Here is a 19,086-nt window from a genome sequence, read left to right as displayed (position 1 = left end):
CTCCCTCTTCCTAAGAGTCTCCAGGCTTCTTCATGTGGTCTTTCCACATGGCTGACTTGGGCTTCCTTACAGCATGGCGGCCTCAGGAAAATTGGATGCTTCTGTGGGGGCTCAGGGCTCCAAGCAGGCAGATGTCTTAGGGACTAAGGGAGAAACAGCATCACCTTTTCTGATTTAGCCTTGGAGGTTATGCACTGTCAGTTCCTTCGTACTCTCTCGGTCACAAGCAAATCACACACTTCCCCAAGTTCAAGGGGAGGGGTACCAGACTCCACCTCACCACGGGAAGTGGCAAAGTTCTAGAGCAGGTTTGGCAAATTACGACCCTTGGAACAAATCAGGCTCACCTCTCCAAGGCAGCCATGTCCGTGCATTTACATACTGTCTCTGGCTTTGCCACAATGTCAAAGTTGAGTGTTTGGGACAGAGACTGCATGGTCTGCAAAACCAAAAATATTTACTGTACAGCTCTTTATAGAAGACTTTCCTGACCCCTGTTCTAGAAGACCATGTTGGATGGACAATATTGTTTTAGCCACCTTTGGAATATGCCATTGGCTGCAGGCAGGTTACGAGCCACTCTGAACTTTACCTGGGTCTCCAACTCTGTAAAAAGGAATGCTGATCATATGTAAAAAGTACTCAGCACAAGTCCACACCTGTAACAGGTAAAGTATACAATTTAGTTCTTCCCCTTCTAGGCTTAATTATGATTTGAGAGTCATGGAAAGTTGCTTACTGCCACTGTAGGTCTATTAGCAGTCAGAAAATCCCAATTTTAGACCCTCCTTGGAATTAAGGCAGACTTTACAGAGACGCTCTTTTTTCTTTTTTTAAAAACTCTTTATTTTATATTGGAGTATAGTTGATTAACAACATTGTGATAGTTGGGGGGTGTACAGCAAAGTGATTCAGCTAAACATATATTACATGTATCTATTCTTTTTTCAAATTCTTTTCCCATCTAGATTGTTACATAATATTGAGCAGGGTTCCCTGTGCTATACAGTAGGTCCTTGTTGGTTATCCATTTTAAATCTAGCAGTGTGTACGTGTCAATCCCGAACTCCCTAACTATCCCTTCCCCGCACCCGAAACCATAAGTGCGTCAGAGACCCTCTTTTTTTTCCTTTTTTTTTTTGCGGTACGCGGGCCTCTCCCGCCGCGGAGCACAGGCTCCGGGACGCACAGGCTCCGCGGCATGTGGGATCCTCCCGGACCGGGGCACGAACCCACGTCCCCTGCATCGGCAGGCGGACTCTTAACCACTGCGCCACCAGGGACGTTCCAGAGACCCTCTTTTTAAACACGATTTATTACTCCGGAGGAAGGAAATGTTTGCAAGAATTCTTTTAAAAATGCAATTCCCCCCGCCCCCGCCCCCCAGCCATCCTCCAATGCATTATTTTATCAGACTAGCTACATGTTTACCTTTCAGAGAACAAATACCTAAGGGACTGAGGCAATCTCATAAATTTGGAAGTGAGTGACCGGCGAACAGCACGGTGGCGGCAGGTCTCCGATGCCCTAGGGAGAGAAAGACACAAGAAATTTGACCTACTTCACAGTTGCGCTCAGGGCTGCCTCAGCCTCAGACAAAGCAATGAGAAATGTTTTCTCGGCCTCCCCTTACCCAGCGCCTCCCTTTCCTATTGCCCAGACTTCTTATCTCCGCCCCGACCTCCTCCACTGGCCAAGATTGCCCTTGGATTTCTTCCTCTCCGCCCCTGGATGTTGCCAAGGCCAATCCTCCAGCAGCTCCCAGAGATTATCTGCTTGTGACCCTGGCTTTCCTCCCTGCTCCAAATTCAAGCAGGGTCCTTCTGGAGCCTCGTTATTCAGTGCTTCTGAACTCTTTCTCTCTAGAAGAGAGCTTCTGTCCAAGAAAATAGAAACCCCTAACAGGCACTTACTGGGGTAACATTAGACCTGCCAGTCCCAATTCTCCTACTCATTTACTCAAAAACCACCAAAATTAACAACTGTTAATTTGTGCATCGTTCAAACAAACTATATTCTGTCTCCTCTCCAAATCACGTTTGACTCCAATCACTTTTTTTTGGTTTTTTTTTTTTTTGCGGTACGCGGGCCTATCACTGTTGTGGCCTCTCCCTTTGCGGAGGGCAGGCTCCGGACGCGCTGGCTCAGCGGCCATGGCTCACGGGCCCAGCCGCTCCATGGCATGTGGGATCTTCCCGGACCGGGGCACGAACCCGCGTCCCCTGCATCGGCAGGCGGACTCTCAGCCACTGCGCCACCAGGGAAGCCCTCCAATCACTTTTAAAATCTACTTAGCTTCACCCTGAGCTGTGTTGGAAGAATAGTTCCTTTTTATTGCAGCTATATGTCGCCATGTTATTTTTATATCAAATATTATGTGTGTTTGCGGGGGGCATTTGGGAGGGGAAGTGCGTAACTAGATGATTAGAGAACACTCCCTCTGGCCCTATTAATTTTTACAGCATTTTTCCCTCCTATTTTGCTTAAATTTGCAACTTTATGCAAATTTTATAAAACATTTTGTGGTATCCCCAGAGCCCCAGCTCAGTATCAGCCAAAGGCCAGCTCAATTTACGCTGCTCCAGGAAGAATTGTGGTTTGGAAAAATTACTCAGCTGGCTGCAAAAAAAGTAAAAATTCTTACTACTACAGCCGGTGCTGCTCCTTCAGATTGTTGTAAAATGAACAGAAAGTATTTAAGCGTGTTGCCCTAGGTCACAGACCTACTCATTTATGGACCTGGAATTCCAAAGACTTTTGTCTCTTCCAAGTGTTCCGTTCATTCATAAACTCATACTCCCTAAATGTACCAGGCACTGGGCCCTTTCAACCAATATTGCTTCCTTTACTCCGTTCTCCAGAATGCTTTTGTTTATTTTATATCCAGTATCACTTATAAAGTAACGTGCTGCCAACCATTCTCTTAAGCTCAAAAAAATTTTTTTGACAACATACTTTCTAATCTATCCTTAGGTTAGCGATAGAAAAATGGACTAAAATGACAGACATTGAGATATGTTTAGTAGAAAAGCTTTGGTTGTTTTGCTTATTTTTATCTCAGGTAAACATCTGGGAATTAGCTAAAAATAAAAGTACGTCTGAGGGGCTTCCCTGGTGGCGCAGTGCTTGAGAGTCCGCCTGCCGATGCAGGGGACGCGGGTTCGTGCCCCGGTCCGGGAGGATCCCACATGCCGCGGAGCGGCTGGGCCCGTGAGCCATGGCCGCTGAGCCTGTGCTCCGCTACGGGAGAGACCACAACAGTGAGAGGCCCAGGCCCATGTACCTAAAAAAAAAAAAAAAGTATGTCTGAGATGGTCAATGTTTCTGAAGTACTTTTATGACTAAAACTGTGAATGTAAAGGTCACATGAAATCAGAATTTTGAGTGTGTCTGTAACAGGAGCACTGCTAATGGATGTACTGAACAACAGAGTTTTAGCCTGAGGTTCAGTTTGTTTCATCACCTACCCCTTACCTGGCACCAGACTAGATAACTGAGACACCTGGTTGCCATGGAGGTGAGATGGCATCATCGGATCACATCTGTGTACAAGTATAGCTTCAGAGTTTCACAGGCCTTTTGCACAGGAGCAGGGGTACACCCGGCTTACTAGCTGCTAAGACAAAACAAAGGGATTTCCCTTTTGAAATGGTTGATGTTGTTACCATGTACTATTTATTGAGCACTTACTATGTACCAGGTAATATTCTGAGCATTTCTCAGATATTACTTCATTTCATCCTCCCACCAACCCTGCAAGGGTTGCTATTTCCATTTCACATAGTGAAAAACTGATGTTTAAACAGATTAAACAGACCTCCCTAGGTCTGCCTCTAAAACATATTCTGAAACATCATGCATTATTGCCTCTCAGGCATGGAAAGCAAAGTTATTACTGTTTGCTTGATAGGTTTTTAGTAATTTAAGTGCATCATTTTAGGGCCAGTATCCTACCTGGTTACTTTGGCAAACTAGGGAGATTTAGTTGACAGGCCTTAAGCAGTGCTTGGAGAGGGTCTGTGCTTTTAAATTCTCAAGTACTTGAATTTAAACAGGGTGAGCTGGTCCCATTCACATCCTGCCCTCCAGCCCCCTCGAGCTGGAAGTTATTAGTGTTGACCATGAGGGCAAAGGAGAACATACTTGAAAATGTTTGGGGTTTGTTTATGTCTCTTCTGAACTACTTGGTAATATAGAAAGCAGGACTTTTCTTTTGTTGTTGTTGTTTGCTTTTTAAAAGTTATTTATTTATTTTTGGCTGTGTTGGGTCTTCATTTCTGTGCGTGGGCTTTCTCTAGTTGTGGCGAGTGGGGGCCACTCTTCATCGCGGCGTGTGGGCCTCTCACCGTCGCGACCTCGCTTGCTGCGGAGCACAAGCTCCAGATGCACAGGCTCAGTAGTTGTGGCTCACGGGCCCAGTTGCTCCGCGGCATGTGGGATCTTCCCAGACCAGGGCTCGAACCTGTGTCCCCTGCATTGGGAGGCAGATTCTCAACCACTGCACCACCAGGGAAGCCCAGGAAGACAGTTTTAAACCACTGACAGGGATCCATCCCTCAACACCGCAGAAATTCGTGGCATTTCTGCATTTTCCAAGATACAAGACAGCAGAGGCTAGAGCCAGTCATCTGTGTGATTTAAGGAGATGGGGGCTGTAGAGGGTGGGATGGGGTACAATGGCACAAAGCTGATAAAGACGGACCGGGCAAGCCACAACTCCCAACCCAAGGGGAGGGCTTGAGCTTAGGAAAGATGCAACACCTTCATAGGCCATTTCATTTTCTCCCCACATCTCTTTGCTCTCAGTAGGTGGCTCCATGGCTGGGAGGGCAGAATGTGGGGCTGCTCAAAGCTGGGTGGTGAAGGAAGGCCTCTCTAAGGAGAGGATTTATGAGCTGAGACCAGAGGGATGAGATGAAATTTTAACATTAAGCACTAGGGACAGGCATCTTAAAATGTGCTCTCACACACGGAACTTCTGCATAGGGCTCTTCATGCTGTAGAAACCCCAACACGTGGAAAGGATAGGATCTCCCCACCTCCAGTAAAATCTCCTCGGGAGCTTTCAAGATGGTTTTTGTATTATTGGAATTTTTTGTTGTAACAAATAACGTAGGAAGGAAAGAAAAGAGAGCCTCCTTCCTGTGTTTGAGATATAAGTGCCACACCATGTCCCCTTACATCATATTAATGATATCATCTGTCTCATGACACTGTGAGGTCACCGAGGCTGTTACCCAAACTCAACAGATGAGGAAATGGGATGAGAGCTGAGTCATCTGAGGTCCTGCAGCCAGTAAGTGGCAGGTCAGGATCTGACCAGGTCTGGTTGCCTTCAAGACGCTGCCTTTTCCAGACACCACTTGAGGAAGCTGGGTCACCACCGCTGAGCACCTCTTTGAAATACAGACAGTCTGGTTTGGTGAGATCTTGTATAATAGCATTTGCCATACAGAATCATTTAATCCAACAAATAAGTATAATAGGAAACAAAGATCTACCTGATCACTAATTTCCCTCTGCTTTCATACCAGAGCATCAGCGTAACAGGAATGAGCAAAGTGTGATGAATTCTACAGGAAACATATGTAGGAGGGGCTCACAGAACACAGATGAAGTGAATCTTGAAGCATGAACAGGAGTTTTCCAAGCCAGGAAAGACGCTTAGCATCTGTAAAGTCATTGCATAAGTGCCAGGCCAAACAGATCAATAAGTAAAATTTTTAAAAATAAAATTAAGAGTGGACTTCCCTGGTGGCGCAGTGGTTAAGAATCCACCTGCCAATGCAGGGGACACGGGTTCGAGCCCTGGTCCAGGAAGATCCCACATGCCGTGGAGCAACTAAGCCTATGCACCACAACTACTGAGCCTGCGTGCTGCAACTACTGAAGCCCGTGAGCCTAGAGCCCTTGCTCTGCAACAAGAGAAGCCACCACAATGAGAAGCCCGCGCACCGCAACGAAGAGTAGCCCCTGCTCGCCGCAACTGGAGAAAGCCCGCGCACAGCAACGAAGACCCAACGCAGCCAAAAATAAAATAAGATAAATAAAATTAGAGTGACTTAGATGGTAAAGGCGTTTATTTTCTCCAATAATAGCAAGTCTAGAGTTAGGGCAGCCAATGAATGTACCAAAATCAGCTTTGTGCCATCTTTCTGTCTTCTGGAGTAGGGGCTGCTTGTGGTCTCCAGATGGCAGCCACAGTTCAGGGTATCCCTTGCTGATGACAATGTCCGGGGGAAGAAAAGGGATGTCCCTGACTTGTGTCACTTTAAAAAAGGAGGTAAACTTGCCATGAAGCACTCACATCAGAATTCCCTCCTCATCCCTGTCTTGTAGAACAATCAAGATTCAGCCTCCAAATCTAGGGAGGGGCCCCCCTCCCCAAAAAATCATGGCTGCTTGGAAGGGCCCTGTTAGCAAGGAGGGTGGTTATGAGAAAGCAAACATTTGCCACAGGCATAAAGGCATGAATAAAGATGATATTCTGGAAATAAGTTGTTAGGTGTGAAAATGTCAGGAGAAACTAATAATTCACACTGCAGCCAGGTGGTAAAGGAGTTATATGCCAGTGTTTGGCTGTGTCTCCAAAGTCCGTGTTCCTAAAGCTTTTAAAGACAGTAAAATATCAACAGTGTTAAGAGGTTTTTGTTAATTTTTTTTAATATGGCAGTTGTATATAATTTCCTTCAAAAACAAATGGGTTAAAAAAAAAGACAAATACACAGCAACATATATGGTAAAAATAAAGTTACTTAATTTAGTCAGGGATCATAGCAGTATAGAAATAATAGTGTATCTTGTCTTTATTTTGACATTTGTACTTTTTTATGATTACAATAGTAACAAGTATTCATTTTTTTAAAATCGGAAAATTCCAAGAAGCCCAAAAAATAAAGTAAAAATCCTCCATAAGCCCACGGCTTGGCTATAACGACTTGGTGCGCATGGGGTCCTCACATACACAGCGGTTTTATACAGAGTTGCAGTAGAAAGTGACAAATTTTCTGTCAAATGAAGGCAAGCTACTGCTGGTCTGTTTAGAGGGGAAAAAGCAACAAATAAAACAAATGTACACACTGCCTTACATTATAGAATAAAACATAGCACATAACATGGGGGGGGAAGTAGTATAGCTATTGTTTTTGCTTCTTTTTTTCCCTAAAGGGGTGTATTTCTGGTTTGTTGACTTTCTGTTTTACAGAGCAGGGTATCTAACCCCCAAACTCTGTAACTAAGGAAATAACACAAGTCTGTCCTAGAAAGCAGAGACTGCAAGGTGGTCCTCCTGGCCGGGAGGGATGGGGGATGGGGTACAGGAACTGAGGCCAAGTCTCATCCTGGTGAGTTACAGCTTTGGTCCTCAGAGTGGCATCAGATCAAGGCACGAGGGCCTCAGCACTAAAAAAGCCACTGGGATGCTCCAATCGGCACCTTGAGGAAGGCTGTGTCCATTTGTGTCTCTGCAGAAGGGCCTCTACAAGGGGTCAGGATGCAAAAGTTTCTTGAATTTTTCACTTCCAGTTTTTAAAAGGAAATCTGAACATCTCTGCATCTAACAGCAAGATTGGTTTTTAAAATGTTGGGACCTGCCTGGGCGGGAATCCGTTATGAATGCTGCTGGCTTTTGGTTTTTTTTAGTCCCCTAATTCTTTAACTTTATTTATTTATTATTTAAAAATATTTGTTTATTTGGTTGCGCTGGGTCTTAGTTGCAGCAGATGGACTCCTTTAGTTGCAGCTCAAGGGCTCCTTAGTTGTGGGATCTAGTTTCCTGGCCAGGGATCGAACCTGGGCCCCTGGCATTGGGCGCACGGAGTCTGAACCGCTGTGCCACCTGGAAAGTCCCTTCTTTAATTTTATGATTCTCTTTCAGGCACACTTTTAAGTGGCACTACCGATTTCTGGGTAGAAGGTTTCTTTGTTTGCAGCTTGCTGTTAAAAATCTATAGAGGGCTTCCCTGGTGGCGCAGTGGTTGAGAGTCCGCCTGCCGATGCAGGGGACGCGGGTTCGTGCCCCGGTCCGGGAGGATCCCACATGCCGCGGAGCGGCTGGGCCCGTGAGCCATGGCCGCTGAGCCTGCGCGTCCGGAGCCTGCGCTCCGCAATGGGAGAGGCCACAACAGTGAGAGGCCCGCGTACCACAAAAAAAAAAAAAAAAAAAAAAAATCTATAGAAAGACAGACAATATCCTGCCACTAGAGAGCTGTTTGACCTTGGGAAAGTCACTTAACCTCTCTGGTCCTTAGAAAGTGCAAGCCAGAGGTTCAGCGTGGCAGCCTGGAAGAGATCTTAGAGTGAGCTCTGCTCCTCTATATTATCTGAGGCTCAGAGAGGGTGAGTGACCAGCCAGGGGTACAACAGCTTTCCCCGCATTTTATTATTTTGATTTTTAAGAGGAGGAGTCCAGTGAATTCGGAAGTTGATTAGGTTGTAGTTGAAGAGCAAATGAACAAGAGACACTTCAGTGTAAAAGAATGAAAACTAAAGCTTTGAGAAATAGAGATACGATATTTTATAACTATCCAAATGGGTTTGTAGGAAGTGTGAACTGTGTAAGATGTGACACATTCAATGCACAATATTTACCCCCAACAAATATATACTGGCTGCCCCTTGGAGCTTAAAGTTCTGTAAGGAACTGAGAAGATAATCATGATGCAATAAGTGCTCTGTCAGATAAAACGTGAGGAGTTCTCATGAGAACTAAGAGGATGCATTTAGAGGGACTTCCGGAAGCCTTCCTGGAAAAGGCGACACCTCAGCTGATACCTGAAGGAGAAAGAGGACAGAATGTTCCTATAGGGAAAGTCCATCTGCAAAGGCCAGGGAACTTGGTGGCTTGAACAGCTAAAAGGAAAAGTGGTCCGGAGGACATGGAGCTCTGAAACCTGAAAGGATGAGGAGGAACTAAGTAATTAGAATCTCCAAAGCCCCAGACCCATGTCTTTATCCCGAGGGCAGAGCTGTCAGCTGGATCCATTCATAATCTCCTCCTCCTGCTCTGAGTGTGTACCAGTTTGGAGCCAGGGACAAGACAGAGCCCGTGAGACCAATTAGAAAAGTATTTCTCAAACTCCTGACAGACAAGATACATTCTACCTGTTAACCCAGAATGTACACAGATCTCGAGACACACACTGACACAAGCGTCCGGAAACCAAACTTACTTTTCCTTTGTTTGATGCACTCTGACGTTTTCTAATCTATTCCTTTTTTTTTTTTAATGGTGAAACTGCATGACCCACCTCAACTGATTTCATGACCCGTTAATAAGTCACAACAGGTAGTTTGAGGAACGCTGAGGTAGGAAGTTGCTGTCATCTTCCAGAAGGGAAATAATAGGATCTAGGGAAGCGGAAAGGTGGATTGTAGGAAGTGGAAGGATTCCAGAAGGATTTAAGGGATAGGAGGGAAGGACCCAAAGGAATTAGAGGTGATGCCCAGAGTTGTGGCTTGAACTCTGGGTAGAAAAAGGAGTTACTTGCTAAGATAGAGAAAGTGACCTTGAAGATCTACTAGGAGGGTAAAGACACTGAGTCTTTGCGAAATGCCCATTTTGTTTGGTCAACGCAAATGTACCTCTTCATTTGAGGCCTATCTGAAGAAAAAGCCTCTAAAGGCTACATTATGTAATTCCAGAAAGTGGTCAGGTTTTACTAAAAGAGGGAGCAAAATGGTGGTGTTGAAAAGGAGGAAACCATTCGTCGTGGGGCAGGGGGTAGGTTCTGCAGCCAGCCTCAAAATCCTACTTAGAAAGGACAGTCAAGCTATAAATCCCAAGGAAACAACCCAGATCGAATACTCACCTGGTGCTTTGCTGTGGCTGCCATCAGGGCTTTTGTAAGACAGAGAATAGGGTAAGTAGAGACTTTTGACTTTGCAGGTACCAAACCCGTTGGCAGGAGTTAACTTCTTTACAAAGTTGGCACCGCTTTTAGAATCCCTGATCACGAGTTCAGGAAGGGAGCGGGCGTTGCTTATGCACTTCTTGTAAAAATGAAAATCCATTAGCTTTATTCTTCAGGAACGTTCTCCAACAGCATCGGGTCAAAGGAACTTTTTTCCTTCCTCTTTTCAGAGCTTCCAGGTTCCAATCTGGCTCCTTCTAAATCTTTTCTTTTACAAAACAATAGGGAGTGGTGGTAGCCTGTGGCTAGTTGAAGATTTTGAACAATAGGTGTTTCTGAGCCGGGTTTATTGAAATGGTCCTGTCTGTGTCCTGGGGGTAGATTGTAAATGAGATGTCGACAGGAGCTCTTTTGTGTGGATGGCATTCGGCCTGAAAGAGAGGAATTTCCTTACTGTGCTAGTATTTAAAGTAGATTTGTTGCTGCTTTTGCTAAAACTTTTTATCCAGCTGCTGGAGCTAACAGCACTGAATGAGTCACTGGGTAAGACTGAGACTTCCTGCCCTCCCTAGCAGGGCTCCGACTCTGTCATTTACATTTAGAAAGGACAGACTCCTAAGAAGATTGCTTGGATTTTCATCAGCTTGAGCCTCTTTTTCAGATCGTCACGGGGACCTGAGCCGCCAGCAATCCGTTACCCCCAGGAGAGGGTGGCCAAGCCGGGCTGTTTTTCTCACTCCCCGGAAAACTTCTGGCTGTTTTGCTCGCTTTCTTTTTAAAATCCAAGGAGAGAGACAAACACCATCTCCCGCCTTACGCCTTCCCTTTTTTGTAAATGACAGGCAATTTCAGTTTACTGTAATTACCTCGGGCTGAGGTTGGACCAACTCCACTCTTAGAAGATAAGGCAACAGTTTTATTACCTCTCAGCCAGGTGCCTGGGGGTGACAAGGCTGGCTTTTATCTGGAGACGTCGCAAGCTTATCAGTATCTGAAAGGGGCTGAACCTTTGAGCGGTGGCCATTAACATGCTTCCCTTCCCTGGGATCAATTTCCTAACTCTTTATTGGTAATTAATTTTGATCCAAAGACCAGCGCTGGTCTCCCAGTGTTTCCGCATTCCGGCACCTCAGCACTTCGGCAATGCTACTGATAAATGGTGTAAATTGCAACCACTGGCCAGTCCCGTAACATGAGCTTGAAATTCCATACACGGCCCCAAACGTACAACCCACTGGACAGCTTAACATCCTCTCATTTGGTGGGTTTGCAGTGGGTACAGCTGGTTTTTCAAAGAATTGATTAATAAAACCTTTCACCTACGACAGTAGAAATCCAAAAGAATCCAAAAATGATTTCGCTTTACTATCCATGGTTCCTTTGGAAAAGTAAAATGTAATCCACACCAGGAGGCAGTGCGGGACTTGCTCTAGATTTAAAAAAAAAAAAAAATACTAGTGCTTGATCTATTTCTGCTTGCAGTTCCCGGACATGTCTAGCCACACAACGGCTTATTCTTTAATTCAAGCTATTTTACATGGAGTCTCTCTGTTATCTCTTGGATTGGAAATGTGGGATAAAAACTTGTGTTCTGAAAATGATTTTCCAGCTGTGTCCTGGGTGGAGCTTTAATGAATGAGGAATGCCCTTAGGGATCAACTTTTAGGTGAGTGTCCAGGGCTGCATCAAATCAGCGCAGCAGCCAGCCTGGACCTAGCATGGAACCACTCTCCTGTCAGTACAAAATATGGTGGGCCAAGGAGAAGAATGTTACTTTATCTCTTTGGCTGTGAAGTCAGATCATAGCTTTAGGGTACAGGATGAGAATGGGAAAGAGGATGATGGAAGGGATGGCTCAAAATACACACACACACACACACACACACACACACACACGTACGCACGCGTGCGCACACACAACCTGGCACATTATCTCCAAGCATTTATCTTCAGACTACTGCATTCTGTAATTTATATAGACAGCATTCCACACTGTGGGAAGAGGCCAGTTAAAAGCCCCTACAAGTACCCCTGTTACCATTATAACAAAAACCAACAAAGGTGTTTCTGCCGATGGTGTGTGAAACACAGTGACAAACCAAAGAACACCCAGAACTCACATGGTCCAGGAAAGAGAGACAATGTCAGAAGCATTATCGAATTTGAAATCGGATTCCTCTTTTCCTTGAAGATGTAGAAACCTTGCCCACCCACCAGGCCAAGCCCACCACCACCCAGTCACTACCCATCCCCCATTCTCCTCCTGGGCCAGGCTGGGACAGAGCTCCCTCCAGGACCAGAGATGCCCTGAAGGAGAAGGCCCCTGGAGGAGGAGGCCCCTGGCCGGGTCTCTGGTGCTCCAAGGCACCTGAAGGAGTGGGTGGCCACCATCCTTCAGCGCTCTGAAAGCCATAGGCCAAAACCTGACCTTGCAATTGCCTGCAGTGTGACTTTCACCTTTTCCTGCAGACAGACAGGTTAGAGTACCCAGCCCCCCAGGGTGTGTCATGCAAATCAGCTTTCTACAATCCCCCAAAAGCTCTGAATTGCAAGCACGTTTGACCAAGAGATTCAGAAAAAGGCTTTTGGACATTGCTCTCATGAGGGTTCAAAGGAGAATCTTAATGACAGAAGTATAAGGCAGCTCTTGAAAAGAAGAGAACGGAGGCTTAGATGAGGAGAACCCAGGTTCCAATCGGACCCCTGCGCTGCAGAAGGTGGGCAAGCCAAACTCTCTTGCCTCCAGTCACTTGTGGAGTTCGGATGACAGGTCCAGGCACCTGGCTCCAGGAAACACAGTGAATGAGGATGCTGGCGGGCAGTAGCCAGCGTAAACTGATAGATCTTTGTGCTGGCCTCACCAGTTTGATGGGATTTTTAAAAACATTTTATTGGACTTTAGTTGATTTACACTGTTGTGTTAGTTTCAGGTATACGGCAAAGTGAATCAGTTATACATATACATATATCCACTCTTCTTCAGATTCTTTTCCCTATAGGTTATCACAGAATATTGAGTAGAGTTCCCTGTGCTACACAGTAGGTCCTTGTTGGTTATCTATCTTATATATATAGTCGTGTGGGCATGTTCATCTCAAACTCCTGACTCACCCCTCCCCACCACGTTTCCTCTTTGGTAACCTTAAGTTTGTTTTCGACAACTGTTAAGTCTGTTTCTGTTTTGTAAATAAGTTCATTTGTGTCCTTTTTGAAAAATGAGATTCCACAGGGAATTCCCTGGTGGTCCAGAGGTTAAGACTCTGCTTTCACTGCTGTGGGCCCTGGGTTCAGTCCCTGGTCAGGGAACTAAGATCTCACCAGCCACGTGGCATGGCCAAAAAAAAAAAAATAGATTCCACATATAAGTGATATCACATGATATTTGTCTTTCTCTGGCTTACTTCACTCAGTATGACCATCTCTAGGTCCATCCATGTTGCTGCAAATGGCATTATTTCGTGCTTTTTTATGGCTGAGTAATAATACTCCATAGCATAGACATACCACATCTTCTTTACCCATTCCTCTGTTGATGGACATTTAGGTTGCTTCATGTCTTGGCTACTGTAAATAGTGTTGCAATGAACATTGGGGTGCATGTGTCTTCTTGATTTTTTTATGGTTTTCTCTGGATATACGCCCAGGAGTGGGATTGCTGGGTGATACGGTAGTTCTATTTTTAGTTTCTTCAGGAAACTCCATACTGTTCTCCATAGTGGTTGTACTAATTTACATTCCCACCAACAGTGTAGGAGGGTTCCTTGATATTTTTCTTTAATTCTGGCAAATGACCAAAACCCAACTGTACAGTGGAATTGTGAATGCAGTCTGAAGTGGCCCTTTATGAACCCACTGTAAAGGCTGATGGTGTTTGCTGTGTGGTGCAGACAGCAGAAGACTGGGGGGCCCCGGCCAAGTTCTTCTCTGGACCTGTGTCCTCATCTGTCAGTGACACAGTTGGATAATGAGGTGTCATTCTGAAGCACTGATCCTGTCATCTGAGAGTCAGTAAGGGGCTGGTGTCCTTTCTGGGCCCAGCGGGCTGGTAGGCGGTATTCCACAGCTTAACCCACAAAGTCTGTCCTGTTTTTCCTTTGAGGAGGGGGGTTTCAGGGAGGAAAGAGGAAAGGAATCGGATGAATAATTAACTGCCTCACTGCACAGATCAGGCCCCCCCTACATGCCTTGCTCTCCAGACGCAGGTAATTATTTCTCATCGGGCTCCAACTGACAGGAAGACATGCTGGATACATTTTCTTTCTTCTTTGCTTCCTCGTATATGCTGTTTCCCCCAGTTTGTCTGATGCAAAAGCTTCTTTTCCAGGTGGAGCCAGCCCGCCAAGCCCTCTGTCCACAGGGCAGCAGCATCAGGCTGCTTTGACACAAGGTCTTCCTTCTCTCCGAAGCCCAGGGTGTTGGCCAGACAGCAGAGGCTCCTGATTGATCCAGCCAGAGGTTTCAGTGAGGACTCAGCCCAATGGACCATCATGAGACGTGACCTCACCGGGTTTGGACACAGCACCCTCGCTCTGCATGGTCAGCTCACCATTTCAAGGGAGACCAGTGGGCAGTATGTGACCGAGACCCTGCTCCCACCTGGAGCCAGTCAGCCACTCCATCTGGCCTCAGGGCTCAGTACCCCCTGAGGTCCGCTGTGTGTCCCAGACACAGCCCCACGGCAGACAGTCCTGGTGGGCTGTGTGACTGCATTCCAGGTTTCCCTTGCTTTCCAGGTCCATGGTACAGGTGTCATGAAATGAGACCAGGAATAACAAGTCAAAGAATAATAAGGAGTGGAAGGAACTGAAGAGGAAAGGCAGCTGCTCTGGGGAAAGGGCACTGAGCGTCACAGCCCCACATGGATAAAGCCCAGCAGAGAGGGTGGAGGAAGTTAGGTGGATAATCCATAGGACTAACTGCTTCCAGCTGATACGAGGTGGGCCTTTCACATTCTAGCTCCATGTCAAAAGCTGGCCAATCACAGCTGCATTTGGCCAGCACTTGACCAAGGCCAAACAGAAGTGGGCATCAGTGATGGGAGATTATGTTGCAACATCCAAGGTCACAGAGACTGGCTTTGCTGAGTATTCAATTTTCTTTCTACTCTGGTGACCTTGCTTTTCTAATTATTAGGCCCTTTTTCTGCTTCTCCAGGAAATCCCTTCTCATCCCTGTTCCTTCCTTCACGTAACAAGTATTTACCACCATACTACTACGTGCCATGCATGGTCTAAGTACTGTGGTCGTCATGAATACAATGGACAACAATGCCTGACCTTGTGATTCTTACATCCTTAACGAATTCCTTTCTCTCAGTTTGGTCAGGAAAAAATAAAAAATTTCACCTAACAGGGAATATAGGCAAGCATTGCTAAGAAGTGACATCTAACAAGAAATGAAAGCTAGCCGATGGGAGGCTTAAAAGCAAAATGTCCTTCCCCACGCCTGGCACCATCCCTACCCCAGGTATCCCAGGGCTGTTATCTTCCAACAAGACCCAGTCTGCCCGAAACTGAGGAGGTGGGAACAGCTGCCCAAACAGGAAACCTTATTTCATTCTGTAACCCTGACCTTGGGTCCTGAATCCTCCCCTCCTGTAAACAGTCCATTCAACCCAGGAAGACCTGCTGACTTGGCTGGGACAAATTCTGAAAAATTCACATAATGTTACAAACATTAAAAAAGAAAAAAAAAAAATCCCTAGATCCTAGAGGAAGTGGTATATCTGATTCAATCGTTAGAAATTGCTTCATAAAGTCATGGAACAAATGGAAATTTAATCCTAACAGATGACACTGCCAGGGCAGTCACTTGTGTGTGTGGATGACTCAGTAGCATCTGTTGGAGAGGCTGGGAAAATGAGCCATGAAATCCTGAAGGCATTCCCTGCTGGAAGCAATGGCCCCGCCTCGCAAATTAGTAAGCCAGGCGTTCTCAACATCCTGCTGTGAGCCTTTGTGCCTAGTTCTATGAAGGTTATGACTCACCTGAGCTACCGGTCAAATGATTCTTACTCAGAGCCCTTAGTTTTTAATCTTTACTATTAAACGATCAAGGCAACAACCAGCCGAATGTCTGTCTACTTTCAAGATGTTCCTTTGAAATGACTGATTTTAGGTAAGAACTGGTTTTACATAGGGTAACCCTCAAATTCTAATATTAACTGGTTGCCAAGCTTCATTAAAGGGTCACATTAGAGGCTTTAGACCTCCATCCCTGGACCTGGGCCTTCTAAAATGACTTTCCTCCAAACAGCACTTAACTTCCTTTAATTTAGTTAATTAATGGAACTTTTTGAAGAGAACGGTTACTTTGATCTAAACCCCTTTCTTAGTTTCTGGTTAACATTTCCAGAGAGGGACAAAGAGGGATGCCCTCACGCCTGGGCCTGGCAGAGGCTACCAGCAGCTCACAACTGCAGTCCTTCCTCCAAATCAGAGACCATGAAGCGCTGGAGAAGCCCTGAGAGGAAGAAGGCTGGTTAAAAACTACTGCCCTTGGCATTTTCGTGGGTGTTTGCCCCAGACAGAGATAAAAGAGCTAGGGTGGGGCTGCAAAGCATGCTCTCTGGGAAGCTGGGCCTGCAGTTTGGAAATCCTCAGTCATCCTTGCAAATCAACTAACTGGAAACAAGCGATGGGAATTAGAAATCCTTCTACCTGCAAGCTTCCTGCAAACAACCGACAAATTCAGATAACAATGGAAAATGCAAGTCCCACCCACCAGGAATCCTCAGTTTCCTGGCTATTCATCCTCAATGCCATCCGCCTAACCAAATGGCCACACAGCAGTTTTTGCTTTTCAGCTTGCCAAGGAAACAAAATCTGTTGCCCTAGCGGCTGCTTTGAAAAAAAAAAAAAAAAAAAAAAAAAAAAGGTCAGCAACCTCAACCCAGAGATCTTACCCTGCAGCACGGTAAAATTTTTGTTGAGGTGACAAGTTAAAAAGCAAGACTTCTGACTCTTGACTTCCACTCTGCGTTTTTTGGGCAAACGCAGTCCGGAAGTCCCGCGTCCCAGCGTGACTTACCTGGGAGCCGAGCCTCGAACTGAAGTTGTACCTTGAAAGGTACATCGGTGATGTTCCGAGCTTGGTCACCAGGGGACGCTCGAGAGCCGGGCTGCCGCAGCAATACTTTGTTTTCTCAGACTTGGAGTGGCGGAGTGGAAGGGCGTGGGGAGGGGGGAGGGGGGTGGCGAGGGAGATGCAGCTGGCTTTCAAAAAATCCTTTTGTTCTCTGAAATCCTGCCGCTTGCCGTTTTAGAAGGCAAAGGTTGCCACGTTACCTGTTGCCAGGGTCCTGTGAGTGCTTGGGGAAAATGTGGGCGACAAAGGTAGCGCACAAAGTCCTGGGCTCCGTGGCCTTCCAGCCCTTTGGCCGGGCTTGGCGCTGACATTTGGAGAGCAGCTGCCGCGATCGCAGAGCATTGTTTGGTTGTAGTTCTAACAGAGGAGTGGCTGCGTCTTACATCATTTCCAGGCATGAAGTGCCTGGGGCTTTTTTTTTTTTTTTTAATGACTAATTTTCGGATCCCTCCCTCCCTGGAGTTTGGGACAGAACATGCACTGTGCACGACAGCCTCACCTCAGGAAGCCCAAGTTTTGTAGCAACTTGTTAAAATAACTCGGGTGCCTCAAAAGGAAAAAAAAAAAAAAAGCTATGCTTCTGAAACAAACCTTTCCATTCTTCCTTCTGAGAACAATGTTGTGTTTGATTAGCCATGGAGGCTGCTCCCTGAAAGATCTGCTCTCCCCACCGGGGCCGGGCTGCTATCGGCTGAATAGATCTCTGAGCCAGACAAGCCTGGGCTCCGGGCATTTGTCTGGCATTAGGAAGCGTCTGGAATACTAGTAACTACCAACTGGCGAGCCTTATGACTACAAGAGTTCTTACACCACCCTTCCCTCTCTGTCCACATCCCTCTCCGCCCCCCTCCACCCGTACACAAGCCTGCTTTTCTCTACTTCGAGGGAGGAAAGGTTAGCTCGTTTCTGTGGTTTCCGTGGCGGATGGCTCTGGTGGTAATCAGTCCCATAGCCACGCACCTGGAGCCAAAACTAACCAGGACAGAGGCCAGCAGAAGCCCTGGGCCCCGTCCCCGCAGCCCTCTGATCGCCGCCTCCTCACCATGGGGCCAGCAGGCCGTGGACCGCTGACCACCACACTTTGGGTGGCCTGTAAATGTTAAGCTGTAAATATTTTGAAAGAAGGGAGCGATTTTTCCATGTGTATTTTGTTTCGTGGAGTTTCTCTCCTTTTGCAGAATTTTTCAAGTTGCAGCTGGACACGCCTTGCTGACCACTCCAAATGCATTCATCCTCCAGACCTTTGCGCTCCTAGCTCAGTCCTCTGGGTCAAAGGACTCCCAGAGGACTGAGCTAGGAGCAGTTTCCTGGAATTCCTCTTGGAGAGCATTATCTTCTACTGGATGCGGTGTTTCAGGGAAGGCTTACTAGGCGGATGAATACAGGTGGTTTGGCTGAACAGAAGAGGTGGAATTGGAAGCCCTGTGAACATCTAGGAGCTGCATGACTTAGAGAAGTCAGTTACCTACCCTGAGCCTCAGTCTTACCGTCAAACAAATGGGTTTAGTGAGATCTATCTGGGTCGTGAGACCATGTCTATTAAATTCTTTTTTTTTTAATTAATTAATTTATTTTTGGCTGCGTTGGGTCTTTGCTGCTGCTCTCGGGCTTTCTCTAGTTGCGGCCAGTAGGGGCTACTCTTCGTTGCGGTGCACGGGCTTCTCATTGCGGTGGCTTCTCTTGTTGCGGAGCATGGGCTCTAGATGCGAGGGCTTCAGTAGTTGTCGCAGCGGGCTTACTAGTTGTGGCTCACGGGCTCTAGAGCACAGGCTCAGTAGTTGTGGCGCACAGGCTTAGCTGTTCCGCAGCATGTGGGATCTTCCCGGACCAGGGATCGAACCCATGTGCCCTGCATTAGCAGGCGGATTCTTAACCACTGGGCCACCAGGGAAGTCCTGTCTATTAAATTCTTAGCACAGAGTGTGTTACGGAGGAAAGACAGACTCTCAGGTGATTCAGTTGATCTAAGGGCAGGGGAAGCGTCTGGACTCATTCTCCATCTCATCATCTTTGTTTTCACCTGGGTTTGTGCTTTTATCATGTGAAGGACTCCAGCTAGATCACAGATTTGTCTGGCATTTGGTGAGGCAGTCCAGACTGGGGAGCATGTCACCCCGGGGAGGATGATCTCCACCGTGCATTGTAAATT

At 46.4% G+C, this 19,086-nt stretch overlaps 1 protein-coding gene and 1 long non-coding RNA gene across 17 annotated transcripts in view; one reads left to right on the top strand and one right to left on the bottom strand.

The window, feature by feature from the left end:
* DLGAP1 (DLG associated protein 1) overlaps nucleotides 1-19,086 on the top strand; it is an 858,632-nt gene that overhangs the window by 772,090 nt on the left and 67,456 nt on the right. The window lies entirely within an intron of this gene.
* Nucleotides 836-17,296, bottom strand: LOC131742697 (uncharacterized). Of its 3 annotated transcripts, none has more exons than XR_009331510.2 (4): nucleotides 16,881-17,296; nucleotides 9,810-10,282; nucleotides 3,475-3,616; nucleotides 836-1,527 (listed from the first exon to the last, which is right to left on the bottom strand). It is a non-coding gene; the product is annotated as an uncharacterized lncRNA (long non-coding RNA). The 3 variants fall into 3 exon arrangements; XR_010837072.1 differs by having other exon boundaries at nucleotides 864-1,527; nucleotides 3,475-3,613; nucleotides 16,881-17,283; XR_010837071.1 differs by lacking the exon at nucleotides 3,475-3,616 and having other exon boundaries at nucleotides 16,881-17,293.

This window comes from Kogia breviceps, chromosome 15 (assembly GCF_026419965.1).
Source record: "Kogia breviceps isolate mKogBre1 chromosome 15, mKogBre1 haplotype 1, whole genome shotgun sequence".
Lineage (NCBI taxonomy): Eukaryota > Metazoa > Chordata > Mammalia > Artiodactyla > Physeteridae > Kogia > Kogia breviceps.
This window is presented reverse-complemented; position numbering and strand designations above follow the sequence as displayed.